At 37.7% G+C, this 12,500-nt stretch overlaps 10 non-coding genes across 10 annotated transcripts; all 10 read left to right on the forward strand.

Annotated features, from left to right (window-relative positions):
- The first annotated feature begins 817 nt into the window (after positions 1 to 817).
- Positions 818 to 899, forward strand: TRNAS-CGA (transfer RNA serine (anticodon CGA)). The gene has a single exon. It is a non-coding gene; the product is annotated as a tRNA-Ser (tRNA).
- Positions 900 to 1,551: 652 nt separating this feature from the next.
- Positions 1,552 to 1,623, forward strand: TRNAQ-UUG (transfer RNA glutamine (anticodon UUG)). Its single transcript has one exon. It is a non-coding gene; the product is annotated as a tRNA-Gln (tRNA).
- Positions 1,624 to 3,194: 1,571 nt separating this feature from the next.
- TRNAQ-UUG (transfer RNA glutamine (anticodon UUG)) lies at positions 3,195 to 3,266 on the forward strand. Its single transcript has one exon. It is a non-coding gene; the product is annotated as a tRNA-Gln (tRNA).
- Positions 3,267 to 4,181: 915 nt separating this feature from the next.
- TRNAS-AGA (transfer RNA serine (anticodon AGA)) lies at positions 4,182 to 4,263 on the forward strand. Its single transcript has one exon. It is a non-coding gene; the product is annotated as a tRNA-Ser (tRNA).
- A 653-nt stretch (positions 4,264 to 4,916) lies between these two features.
- Positions 4,917 to 4,988, forward strand: TRNAQ-UUG (transfer RNA glutamine (anticodon UUG)). Its single transcript has one exon. It is a non-coding gene; the product is annotated as a tRNA-Gln (tRNA).
- Positions 4,989 to 5,828: 840 nt separating this feature from the next.
- Positions 5,829 to 5,910, forward strand: TRNAS-AGA (transfer RNA serine (anticodon AGA)). The gene has a single exon. It is a non-coding gene; the product is annotated as a tRNA-Ser (tRNA).
- A 653-nt stretch (positions 5,911 to 6,563) lies between these two features.
- TRNAQ-UUG (transfer RNA glutamine (anticodon UUG)) lies at positions 6,564 to 6,635 on the forward strand. The gene has a single exon. It is a non-coding gene; the product is annotated as a tRNA-Gln (tRNA).
- An 840-nt stretch (positions 6,636 to 7,475) lies between these two features.
- TRNAS-AGA (transfer RNA serine (anticodon AGA)) lies at positions 7,476 to 7,557 on the forward strand. Its single transcript has one exon. It is a non-coding gene; the product is annotated as a tRNA-Ser (tRNA).
- A 2,318-nt stretch (positions 7,558 to 9,875) lies between these two features.
- Positions 9,876 to 9,947, forward strand: TRNAQ-UUG (transfer RNA glutamine (anticodon UUG)). Its single transcript has one exon. It is a non-coding gene; the product is annotated as a tRNA-Gln (tRNA).
- Positions 9,948 to 10,862: 915 nt separating this feature from the next.
- Positions 10,863 to 10,944, forward strand: TRNAS-AGA (transfer RNA serine (anticodon AGA)). Its single transcript has one exon. It is a non-coding gene; the product is annotated as a tRNA-Ser (tRNA).
- Positions 10,945 to 12,500: the final 1,556 nt, after the last annotated feature.

The raw sequence follows: 12,500 nt of genomic DNA on the forward strand, positions 1-12,500 counted from the left end.
AAAGAGTTCAAGGATTCATGGAATACCATGGTCAAAGCTGTCAATCAAGGAGGATTAGCAAAAATTAAAATTGTCTATATCACTTATTGTCTATGTCATACCAAGCAATCTCATACTCTGTGACTTGAGTCAATATTCACATAACACTCTTTCCAAGTGGGTGAATCTGACAAGGATTTGAAGCCAAAATGGCTTCAGGAAGTGTTTTTGATTTTTCTCTAAGCCATCTTTTCTTGTGTTTTCCAGAATTTCCTAAAGTGCCTTATAAACATTTTTGGTGGTGTTTTTCTAAAAATTCTTTTCGGCGTCTTTTGAATGTGTTTTGTGGCTTTTTTTGTAGCACACAAAAGTCAATCAGGACCCTTTATAGGGTCTTTCGAACCTTACCGTTGACTTGTATTATAGGTATGGAGCTGTTCAAAGTGAAAAACATCTTAAGATTGATATGGTAATTTCAGTTAACCGCTGGACATTTTTGGAAACTTGAGATGGTTAATAGACGCTCCAAAGCCTGATCAAATGAACATCAAGTCTTTTTTACTTGGAAATGATTATGTTCAGTCTTCTCAGCATTTTCGGATTATTTTTAAGGATGTTTTTGGAGCTGACTGACTCCAAATCCACATTATGAAGAGGGAAAAGCTTTAAACTGTGAATGGTTCCCATTGATGATAACTTTAAATCAGATTTTTGCATTTTACTGAGACCTTGTATTTTCTTTTCATTTTCTGAGATGTCTTCCAGAGGGTTGATCACTGAGCTTGATCATGGTGCTATTAGAAAACGTGTGTGAAACTCATAACAGCTTGCCGTCTGAGTAGTTGTGGCCGAGTCGTTAAGGCGATGGACTCGAAATCCATTGGGGTGTCCCCGTGCAGGTTCAAATCCTGCCGACTATGTCTATGTTTCATTATCTTTTTGACCTTTTGTCTTTGTTGTTCAATTTGCATGTTTACTAGTCTATTCCCCATGACAGTGATCTGTTAGGAACGAGTTTCCAGGACCAAACTGACTTTATCTTTGACTGTTCTTTAGATAATCTATTCTGTAGCAACATTACATGTGCGACTTGCCGCTAATCAAAAGAAGCACCGTGGGTGCCATCAGGTAAGAGGTTTTTCTCTTGATCTTGTCCAGCAGCCACAGACCGCTGTCCTGGCTAATGGACTGGGACATGCACTTTGATTTGCACAAACCTTAAATTATCTCTCAGATGAAGCCTTTTACCATGCAATGCTAATCTTTATCGACTACTGGATGAACAGTTTTCTAACAGTATAAGTTTTGCAATTTATTTTTTTCACACTTTTTCCAAGTAACAGATACAGCAATCTTTTTACTAGCCACTTTTCATCAACATTTCAAACTGTCCTAGCTGTGATATCGTGGAAATGTTGGTAAATTTGTGGAATGAAATTTATAAGATATCAATTTACCATTGTGTATGATTGCAGATTTGCACTGCAGCTTTGGAGCCTGTTTTTGCCATCGTTCACGATTTCATATGCTTTATTCAGCACAACAAGCCGCAGCCATGACTTTGTCATGGTTGGTTCCATGGTGTAATGGTTAGCACTCTGGACTTTGAATCCAGTGATCTGAGTTCAAATCTCAGTGGAACCTGGGCACACATTTCGATTTTTCCATCTGCACTCAGATCGACGATGCACAATGTTTATGATGAAACTGAAACAAGCAATTTAAAATCCACATAATAAAAGAGTTCAAGGATTCGTGGAATACCATGGTCTTAGCTGTCAATTGACTTGAGTCAATATTCACATAACACTCTTTCCAAGTGGGTGAATCTGACAAGGATTTGAAGCCAAAATGGCTTCAGGAAGTGTTTTTGATTTTTCTCTAAGCCATCTTTTCTTGTGTTTTCCAGAATTTCCTAAAGTGCCTTATAAACATTTTTGGTGGTGTTTTTCTAAAAATTCTTTTCGGCGTCTTTTGAATTTGTTTTGTGGCTTTTTTTGTAGCACACAAAAGTCAATCAGGACCCTTTATAGGGTCTTTCGAACCTTACCGTTGACTTGTATTATAGGTATGGAGCTGTTCAAAGTGAAAAACATCTTAAGATTGATATGGTAATTTCAGTTAACCGCTGGACATTTTTGGAAACTTGAGATGGTTAATAGACGCTCCAAAGCCTGATCAAATGAACATCAAGTCTTTTTTACTTGGAAATGATTATGTTCAGTCTTCTCAGCATTTTCGCATTATTTTTAAGGATGTTTTTGGAGCTGACTGACTCCAAATCCACATTATGAAGAGGGAAAAGCTTTAAACTGTGAATGGTTCCCATTGATGATAACTTTAAATCAGATTTTTGCATTTTACTGAGACCTTGTATTTTCTTTTCATTTTCTGAGATGTCTTCCAGAGGGTTGATCACTGAGCTTGATCATGGTGCTATTAGAAAACGTGTGTGAAACTCATAACAGCTTGACGTCTGAGTAGCTGTGGCCGAGTGGTTAAGGCGATAGACTAGAAATCCATTGGGGTCTCCCCGTGCAGGTTCAAATCCTGCCGACTACGTCTATGTTTCATTTTCTTTTTGACCTTTTGTCTTTGTTGTTCAATTTGCATGTTTACTAGTCTATTCCCCATGACAGTGAACTGTTATGGAGCGAGTTTCCAGGACCAAACTGACTTTATCTTTGACTGTTCTTTAGATAATCTATTCTGTAGCAACATTACATGTGCGACTTGCCGCTAATCAAAAGAAGCACCGTGGGTGCCATCAGGTAAGAGGTTTTTCTCTTGATCTTGTCCAGCAGCCACAGACCACTGTCCTGGCTAATGGACTGGGACATGCACTTTGATTTGCACAAACCTTAAATTATCTCTCAGATGAAGCCTTTTACCATGCAATGCTAATCTTTATCAACTACTGGATGAACAGTTTTCTAACAGTATAAGTTTTGCAATTTATTTTTTTCACACTTTTTCCAAGTAACAGATACAGCAATCTTTTTACTAGCCACTTTTCATCAACATTTCAAACTGTCCTAGCTGTGATATCGTGGAAATGTTGGTAAATTTGTGGAATGAAATTTATAAGATATCAATTTACCATTGTGTATGATTGCAGATTTGCACTGCAGCTTTGGAGCCTGTTTTCGCCATCGTTCACGATTTCATATGCTTTATTCAGCACAACAAGCCACAGCCATGACTGTGTCATGGTTGGTTCCATGGTGTAATGGTTAGCACTCTGGACTTTGAATCCAGTGATCTGAGTTCAAATCTCAGTGGAACCTGGGCACACATTTCGATTTTCCCATCTGCACTCACATCGACGATGCCCAATGTTTATGCTGAAACAAGCAATTTAAAATCCACATAATAAAAGACAAAAAAAGAGTTCAAGGATTTGTGGAATACCATGGTCTTAGCTGTCAATCAAGGAGGATTAGCAAAAATTAAAATTGTCTATATCACTCATTGTCTATGTCATACCAAGCAATCTCATACTCTGTGACTTGAGTCAATATTCACATAACACTCTTTCCAAGTGGGTGAATCTGACAAGGATTTGAAGCCAAAATGGCTTCAGGAAGTGTTTTTGATTTTTCTCTAAGCCATCTTTTCTTGTGTTTTCCAGAATTTCCTAAAGTGCCTTATAAACATTTTTGGTGGTGTTTTTCTAAAAATTCTTTTCGGCGTCTTTTGAATGTGTTTTGTGGCTTTTTTTGTAGCACACAAAAGTCAATCAGGACCCTTTATAGGGTCTTTCGAACCTTACCGTTGACTTGTATTATAGGTATGGAGCTGTTCAAAGTGAAAAACATCTTAAGATTGATATGGTAATTTCAGTTAACCGCTGGACATTTTTGGAAACTTGAGATGGTTAATAGACGCTCCAAAGCCTGATCAAATGAACATCAAGTCTTTTTTACTTGGAAATGATTATGTTCAGTCTTCTCAGCATTTTCGGATTATTTTTAAGGATGTTTTTGGAGCTGACTGACTCCAAATCCACATTATGAAGAGGGAAAAGCTTTAAACTGTGAATGGTTCCCATTGATGATAACTTTAAATCAGATTTTTGCATTTTACTGAGACCTTGTATTTTCTTTTCATTTTCTGAGATGTCTTCCAGAGGGTTGATCACTGAGCTTGATCATGGTGCTATTAGAAAACGTGTGTGAAACTCATAACAGCTTGACATCTGAGTAGTTGTGGCCGAGTGGTTAAGGCGATAGACTAGAAATCCATTGGGGTCTCCCCGTGCAGGTTCAAATCCTGCCGACTACGTCTATGTTTCATTATCTTTTTGACCTTTTGTCTTTGTTGTTCAATTTGCATGTTTACTAGTCTATTCCCCATGACAGTGATCTGTTATGGAGCGAGTTTCCAGGACCAAACTGACTTTATCTTTGACTGTTCTTTAGATAATCTATTCTGTAGCAACATTACATGTGCGACTTGCCGCTAATCAAAAGAAGCACCGTGGGTGCCTTCAGGTAAGAGGTTTTTCTCTTGATCTTGTCCAGCAGCCACAGACCGCTGTCCTGGCTAATGGACTGGGACATGCACTTTGATTTGCACAAACCTTAAATTATCTCTCAGATGAAGCCTTTTACCATGCAATGCTAATCTTTATCGACTACTGGATGAACAGTTTTCTAACAGTATAAGTTTTGCAATTTATTTTTTTCACACTTTTTCCAAGTAACAGATACAGCAATCTTTTTACTAGCCACTTTTCATCAACATTTCAAACTGTCCTAGCTGTGATATCGTGGAAATGTTGGTAAATTTGTGGAATGAAATTTATAAGATATCAATTTACCATTGTGTATGATTGCAGATTTGCACTGCAGCTTTGGAGCCTGTTTTCGCCATTGTTCACGATTTCATATGCTTTATTCAGCACAACAAGCCGCAGCCATGACTGTGTCATGGTTGGTTCCATGGTGTAATGGTTAGCACTCTGGACTTTGAATCCAGTGATCTGAGTTCAAATCTCAGTGGAACCTGGGCACTCATTTCGATTTTTCCATCTGCACTCAGATCGACGATGCACAATGTTTATGATGAAACAAGCAATTTAAAATCCACATAATAAAAGACAAAAAAAGAGTTCAAGGATTCGTGGAATACCATGGTCTTAGCTGTCAATTGACTTGAGTCAATATTCACATAACACTCTTTCCAAGTGGGTGAATCTGACAAGGATTTGAAGCCAAAATGGCTTCAGGAAGTGTTTTTGATTTTTCTCTAAGCCATCTTTTCTTGTGTTTTCCAGAATTTCCTAAAGTGCCTTATAAACATTTTTGGTGGTGTTTTTCTAAAAATTCTTTTCGGCGTCTTTTGAATGTGTTTTGTGGCTTTTTTTGTAGCACACAAAAGTCAATCAGGACCCTTTATAGGGTCTTTCGAACCTTACCGTTGACTTGTATTATAGGTATGGAGCTGTTCAAAGTGAAAAACATCTTAAGATTGATATGGTAATTTCAGTTAACCGCTGGACATTTTTGGAAACTTGAGATGGTTAATAGACGCTCCAAAGCCTGATCAAATGAACATCAAGTCTTTTTTACTTGGAAATGATTATGTTCAGTCTTCTCAGCATTTTCGGATTATTTTTAAGGATGTTTTTGGAGCTGACTGACTCCAAATCCACATTATGAAGAGGGAAAAGCTTTAAACTGTGAATGGTTCCCATTGATGATAACTTTAAATCAGATTTTTGCATTTTACTGAGACCTTGTATTTTCTTTTCATTTTCTGAGATGTCTTCCAGAGGGTTGATCACTGAGCTTGATCATGGTGCTATTAGAAAACGTGTGTGAAACTCATAACAGCTTGACGTCTGAGTAGTTGTGGCCGAGTGGTTAAGGCGATAGACTAGAAATCCATTGGGGTCTCCCCGTGCAGGTTCAAATCCTGCCGACTACGTCTATGTTTCATTATCTTTTTGACCTTTTGTCTTTGTTGTTCAATTTGCATGTTTACTAGTCTATTCCCCATGACAGTGAACTGTTATGGAGCGAGTTTCCAGGACCAAACTGACTTTATCTTTGACTGTTCTTTAGATAATCTATTCTGTAGCAACATTACATGTGCGACTTGCCGCTAATCAAAAGAAGCACCGTGGGTGCCATCAGGTAAGAGGTTTTTCTCTTGATCTTGTCCAGCAGCCACAGACCGCTGTCCTGGCTAATGGACTGGGACATGCACTTTGATTTGCACAAACCTTAAATTATCTCTCAGATGAAGCCTTTTACCATGCAATGCTAATCTTTATCGACTACTGGATGAACAGTTTTCTAACAGTATAAGTTTTGCAATTTATTTTTTTCACACTTTTTCCAAGTAACAGATACAGCAATCTTTTTACTAGCCACTTTTCATCAACATTTCAAACTGTCCTAGCTGTGATATCGTGGAAATGTTGGTAAATTTGTGGAATGAAATTTATAAGATATCAATTTACCATTGTGTATGATTTCAGATTTGCACTGCAGCTTTGGAGCCTGTTTTCGCCATCGTTCACGATTTCATATGCTTTATTCAGCACAACAAGCCGCAGCCATGACTGTGTCATGGTTGGTTCCATGGTGTAATGGTTAGCACTCTGGACTTTGAATCCAGTGATCTGAGTTCACATCTCAGTGGAACCTGGGCACACATTTCGATTTTTCCATCTGCACTCAGATCGACGATGCACAATGTTTATGATGAAACAAGCAATTTAAAATCCACATAATAAAAGACAAAAAAAGAGTTCAAGGATTCGTGGAATACCATGGTCTTAGCTGTCAATTGACTTGAGTCAATATTCAGATAACACTCTTTCCAAGTGGGTGAATCTGACAAGGATTTGAAGCCAAAATGGCTTCAGGAAGTGTTTTTGATTTTTCTCTAAGCCATCTTTTCTTGTGTTTTCCAGAATTTCCTAAAGTGCCTTATAAACATTTTTGGTGGTGTTTTTCTAAAAATTCTTTTCGGCGTCTTTTGAATGTGTTTTGTGGCTTTTTTTGTAGCACACAAAAGTCAATCAGGACCCTTTATAGGGTCTTTCGAACCTTACCGTTGACTTGTATTATAGGTATGGAGCTGTTCAAAGTGAAAAACATCTTAAGATTGATATGGTAATTTCAGTTAACCGCTGGACATTTTTGGAAACTTGACATGGTTAATAGACGCTCCAAAGCCTGATCAAATGAACATCAAGTCTTTTTTACTTGGAAATGATTATGTTCAGTCTTCTCAGCATTTTCGGATTATTTTTAAGGATGTTTTTGGAGCTGACTGACTCCAAATCCACATTATGAAGAGGGAAAAGCTTTAAACTGTGAATGGTTCCCATTGATGATAACTTTAAATCAGATTTTTGCATTTTACTGAGACCTTGTATTTTCTTTTCATTTTCTGAGATGTCTTCCAGAGGGTTGATCACTGAGCTTGATCATGGTGCTATTAGAAAACGTGTGTGAAACTCATAACAGCTTGACGTCTGAGTAGTTGTGGCCGAGTGGTTAAGGCGATAGACTAGAAATCCATTGGGGTCTCCCCGTGCAGGTTCAAATCCTGCCGACTATGTCTATGTTTCATTATCTTTTTGACCTTTTGTCTTTGTTGTTCAATTTGCATGTTTACTAGTCTATTCCCCATGACAGTGATCTGTTATGGAGCGAGTTTCCAGGACCAAACTGACTTTATCTTTGACTGTTCTTTAGATAATCTATTCTGTAGCAACATTACATGTGCGACTTGCCGCTAATCAAAAGAAGCACCGTGGGTGCCATCAGGTAAGAGGTTTTTCTCTTGATCTTGTCCAGCAGCCCGCTGTCGTGGCTAATGGACTGGGACATGCACTTTGATTTGCACAAACCTTAAATTATCTCTCAGATGAAGCCTTTTACCATGCAATGCTAATCTTTATCGACTACTGGATGAGCAGTTTTCTAACAGTATAAGTTTTGCAATTTATTTTTTTCACACTTTTTCCAAGTAACAGATACAGCAATCTTTTTACTAGCCACTTTTCATCAACATTTCAAACTGTCCTAGCTGTGATATCGTGGAAATGTTGGTAAATTTGTGGAATGAAATTTATAAGATATCAATTTACCATTGTGTATGATTGCAGATTTGCACTGCAGCTTTGGAGCCTGTTTTCGCCATCGTTCACGATTTCATATGCTTTATTCAGCACAACAAGCCGCAGCCATGACTGTGTCATGGTTGGTTCCATGGTGTAATGGTTAGCACTCTGGACTTTAAATCCAGTGATCTGAGTTCCAATCTCAGTGGAACCTGGGGACACATTTTGATTTTTCCATCTGCACTCAGATCGACGATGCCCAATGTTTATGATGAAAAAAGCAATTTAAAATCCACATAATAAAAGACTGTCAATCAAGGAGGATTAGCAAAAATTAAATTTGTCTATATCACTCATTGTCTATGTCATACTAAGCAATCTCATACTCTGTGACTTGAGTCAATATTCACATAACACTCTTTCCAAGTGGGTGAATCTGACAAGGATTTGAAGCCAAAATGGCTTCAGGAAGTGTTTTTGATTTTTCTCTAAGCCATCTTTTCTTGTGTTTTCCAGAATTTCCTAAAGTGCCTTATAAACATTTTTGGTGGTGTTTTTCTAAAAATTCTTTTCGGCGTCTTTTGAATGTGTTTTGTGGCTTTTTTTGTAGCACACAAAAGTCAATCAGGACCCTTTATAGGGTCTTTCGAACCTTACCGTTGACTTGTATTATAGGTATGGAGCTGTTCAAAGTGAAAAACATCTTAAGATTGATATGGTAATTTCAGTTAACCGCTGGACATTTTTGGAAACTTGAGATGGTTAATAGACGCTCCAAAGCCTCATCAAATGAACATCAAGTCTTTTTTACTTGGAAATGATTATGTTCAGTCTTCTCAGCATTTTCGGATTATTTTTAAGGATGTTTTTGGAGCTGACTGACTCCAAATCCACATTATGAAGAGGGAAAAGCTTTAAACTGTGAATGGTTCCCATTGATGATAACTTTAAATCAGATTTTTGCATTTTACTGAGACCTTGTATTTTCTTTTCATTTTCTGAGATGTCTTCCAGAGGGTTGATCACTGAGCTTGATCATGGTGCTATTAGAAAACGTGTGTGAAACTCATAACAGCTTGATGTCTGAGTAGTTGTGGCCGAGTGGTTAAGGCGATGGACTAGAAATCGTCCCTGCGCAGGTTCAAATCCTGCCGACAACGTCTATGTTTCATTATCTTTTTGACCTTTTGTCTTTGTTGTTCAATTTGCATGTTTACTAGTCTATTCCCCATGACAGTGATCTGTTATGGAGCGAGTTTCCAGGACCAAACTGACTTTATCTTTGACTGTTCTTTAGATAATCTATTCTGTAGCAACATTACATGTGCGACTTGCCGCTAATCAAAAGAAGCACCGTGGGTGCCATCAGGTAAGAGGTTTTTCTCTTGATCTTGTCCAGCAGCCACAGACCGCTGTCCTGGCTAATGGACTGGGACATGCACTTTGATTTGCACAAACCTTAAATTATCTCTCAGATGAAGCCTTTTACCATGCAATGCTAATCTTTATCGACTACTCGATGAACAGTTTTCTAACAGTATAAGTTTTGCAATTTATTTTTTTCACACTTTTTCCAAGTAACAGATACAGCAATCTTTTTACTAGCCACTTTTCATCAACATTTCAAACTGTCCTAGCTGTGATATCATGGAAATGTTGGTAAATTTGTGGAATGAAATTTATAAGATATCAATTTACCATTGTGTATGATTGCAGATTTGCACTGCAGCTTTGGAGCCTGTTTTCGAAATCGTTCACGATTTCATATGCTTTATTCAGCACAACAAGCCGCAGCCATGACTCTGTCATGGTTGGTTCCATGGTGTAATGGTTAGCACTCTGGACTTTGAATCCAGTGATATGAGTTCAAATCTCAGTGGAACCTGGGCACATATTTTGATTTTTCCATCTGCACTCAGATCGACGATGCCCAATGTTTATGATGAAACAAGCAATTTAAAATCCACATAATAAAAGACAAAAAAAGAGTTCAAGGATTCGTGGAATACCATGGTCTTAGCTGTCAATCAAGGAGGATTAGCAAAAATTAAAATAGTCTATATCACTCATTGTCTATGTCATACCAAGCAATCTCATACTCTGTGACTTGAGTCAATATTCACATAACACTCTTTCCAAGTGGGTGAATCTGACAAGGATTTGAAGCCAAAATGGCTTCAGGAAGTGTTTTTGATTTTTCTCTAAGCCATCTTTTCTTGTGTTTTCCAGAATTTCCTAAAGTGCCTTATAAACATTTTTGGTGGTGTTTTTCTAAAAATTCTTTTCGGCGTCTTTTGAATGTGTTTTGTGGCTTTTTTGGTAGCACACAAAAGTCAATCAGGACCCTTTATAGGGTCTTTCGAACCTTACCGTTGACTTGTATTATAGGTATGGAGCTGTTCAAAGTGAAAAACATCTTAAGATTGATATGGTAATTTCAGTTAACCGCTGGACATTTTTGGAAACTTGAGATGGTTAATAGACGCTCCAAAGCCTGATCAAATGAACATCAAGTCTTTTTTACTTGGAAATGATTATGTTCAGTCTTCTCAGCATTTTCGGATTATTTTTAAGGATGTTTTTGGAGCTGACTGACTCCAAATCCACATTATGAAGAGGGAAAAGCTTTAAACTGTGAATGGTTCCCATTGATGATAACTTTAAATCAGATTTTTGCATTTTACTGAGACCTTGTATTTTCTTTTCATTTTCTGAGATGTCTTCCAGAGGGTTGATCACTGAGCTTGATCATGGTGCTATTAGAAAACGTGTGTGAAACTCATAACAGCTTGATGTCTGAGTAGTTGTGGCCGAGTGGTTAAGGCGATGAACTAGAAATCCATTGGGGTCTCCCCGTGCAGGTTCAAATCCTGCCGACTACGTCTATGTTTCGTTATCTTTTTGACCTTTTGTCTTTGTTGTTCAATTTGCATGTTTACTAGTCTATTCCCCATGACAGTGATCTGTTATGGAGCGAGTTTCCAGGACCAAACTGACTTTATCTTTGACTGTTCTTTAGATAATCTATTCTGTAGCAACATTACATGTGCGACTTGCCGCTAATCAAAAGAAGCACCGTGGGTGCCATCAGGTAAGAGGTTTTTCTCTTGATCTTGTCCAGCAGCCACAGACCGCTGTCCTGGCTAATGGACTGGGACATGCACTTTGATTTGCACAAACCTTAAATTATCTCTCAGATGAAGCCTTTTACCATGCAATGCTAATCTTTATCGACTACTCGATGAAGAGTTTTCTAACAGTATAAGTTTTGCAATTTATTTTTTTCACACTTTTTCCAAGTAACAGATACAGCAATCTTTTTACTAGCCACTTTTCATCAACATTTCAAACTGTCCTAGCTGTGATATCGTGGAAATGTTGGTAAATTTGTGGAATGAAATTTATAAGATATCAATTTACCATTGTGTATGATTGCAGATTTGCACTGCGCTTTGGAGCCTGTTTTCGCCATCGTTCACGATTTCATATGCTTTATTTAGCACAACAAGCCGCAGCCATGACTGTGTCATGGTTGGGTCCATGGTGTAATGGTTAGCACTCTGGACTTTGAATCCAGTGATCTGAGTTCCATCTGCACTCAGATCGAGGATGCCCAATGTTTATGATGAAACAAGCAATTTAAAATCCACATAATAAAAGACAAAAAAAGAGTTCAAGGATTCGTGGAATACCATTGTCTTAGCTGTCAATCAAGGAGGATTAGCAAAATTTAAAATTATCCATATCACTCATTGTCTATGTCATACCAAGTAATCTCATACTCTGTGACTTGAGTCAATATTCACATAACACTCTTTCCAAGTGGGTGAATCTGACAAGGATTTGAAGCCAAAATGGCTTCAGGAAGTGTTTTTGATTTTTCTCTAAGCCATCTTTTCTTGTGTTTTCCAGAATTTCCTAAAGTGCCTTATAAACATTTTTGGTGGTGTTTTTCTAAAAATTCTTTTCGGCGTCTTTTGAATGTGTTTTGTGGCTTTTTTTGTAGCACACAAAAGTCAATCAGGACCCTTTATAGGGTCTTTCGAACCTTACCGTTGACTTGTATTATAGGTATGGAGCTGTTCAAAGTGAAAAACATCTTAAGATTGATATGGTAATTTCAGTTAACCGCTGGACATTTTTGGAAACTTGAGATGGTTAATAGACGCTCCAAAGCCTGATCAAATGAACATCAAGTCTTTTTAACTTGGAAATGATTATGTTCAGTCTTCTCAGCATTTTCGGATTATTTTTAAGGATGTTTTTGGAGCTGACTGACTCCAAATCCACATTATGAAGAGGGAAAAGCTTTAAACTGTGAATGGTTCCCATTGATGATAACTTTAAATCAGATTTTTGCATTTTACTGAGACCTTGTATTTTCTTTTCATTTTCTGAGATGTCTTCCAGAGGGTTGATCACTGAGCTTGATCATGGT

This window comes from Dendrobates tinctorius, unplaced genomic scaffold, assembly GCF_039654945.1.
Source record: "Dendrobates tinctorius isolate UK_male_01 unplaced genomic scaffold, ASM3965494v1 ptg000048l, whole genome shotgun sequence".
Lineage (NCBI taxonomy): Eukaryota > Metazoa > Chordata > Amphibia > Anura > Dendrobatidae > Dendrobates > Dendrobates tinctorius.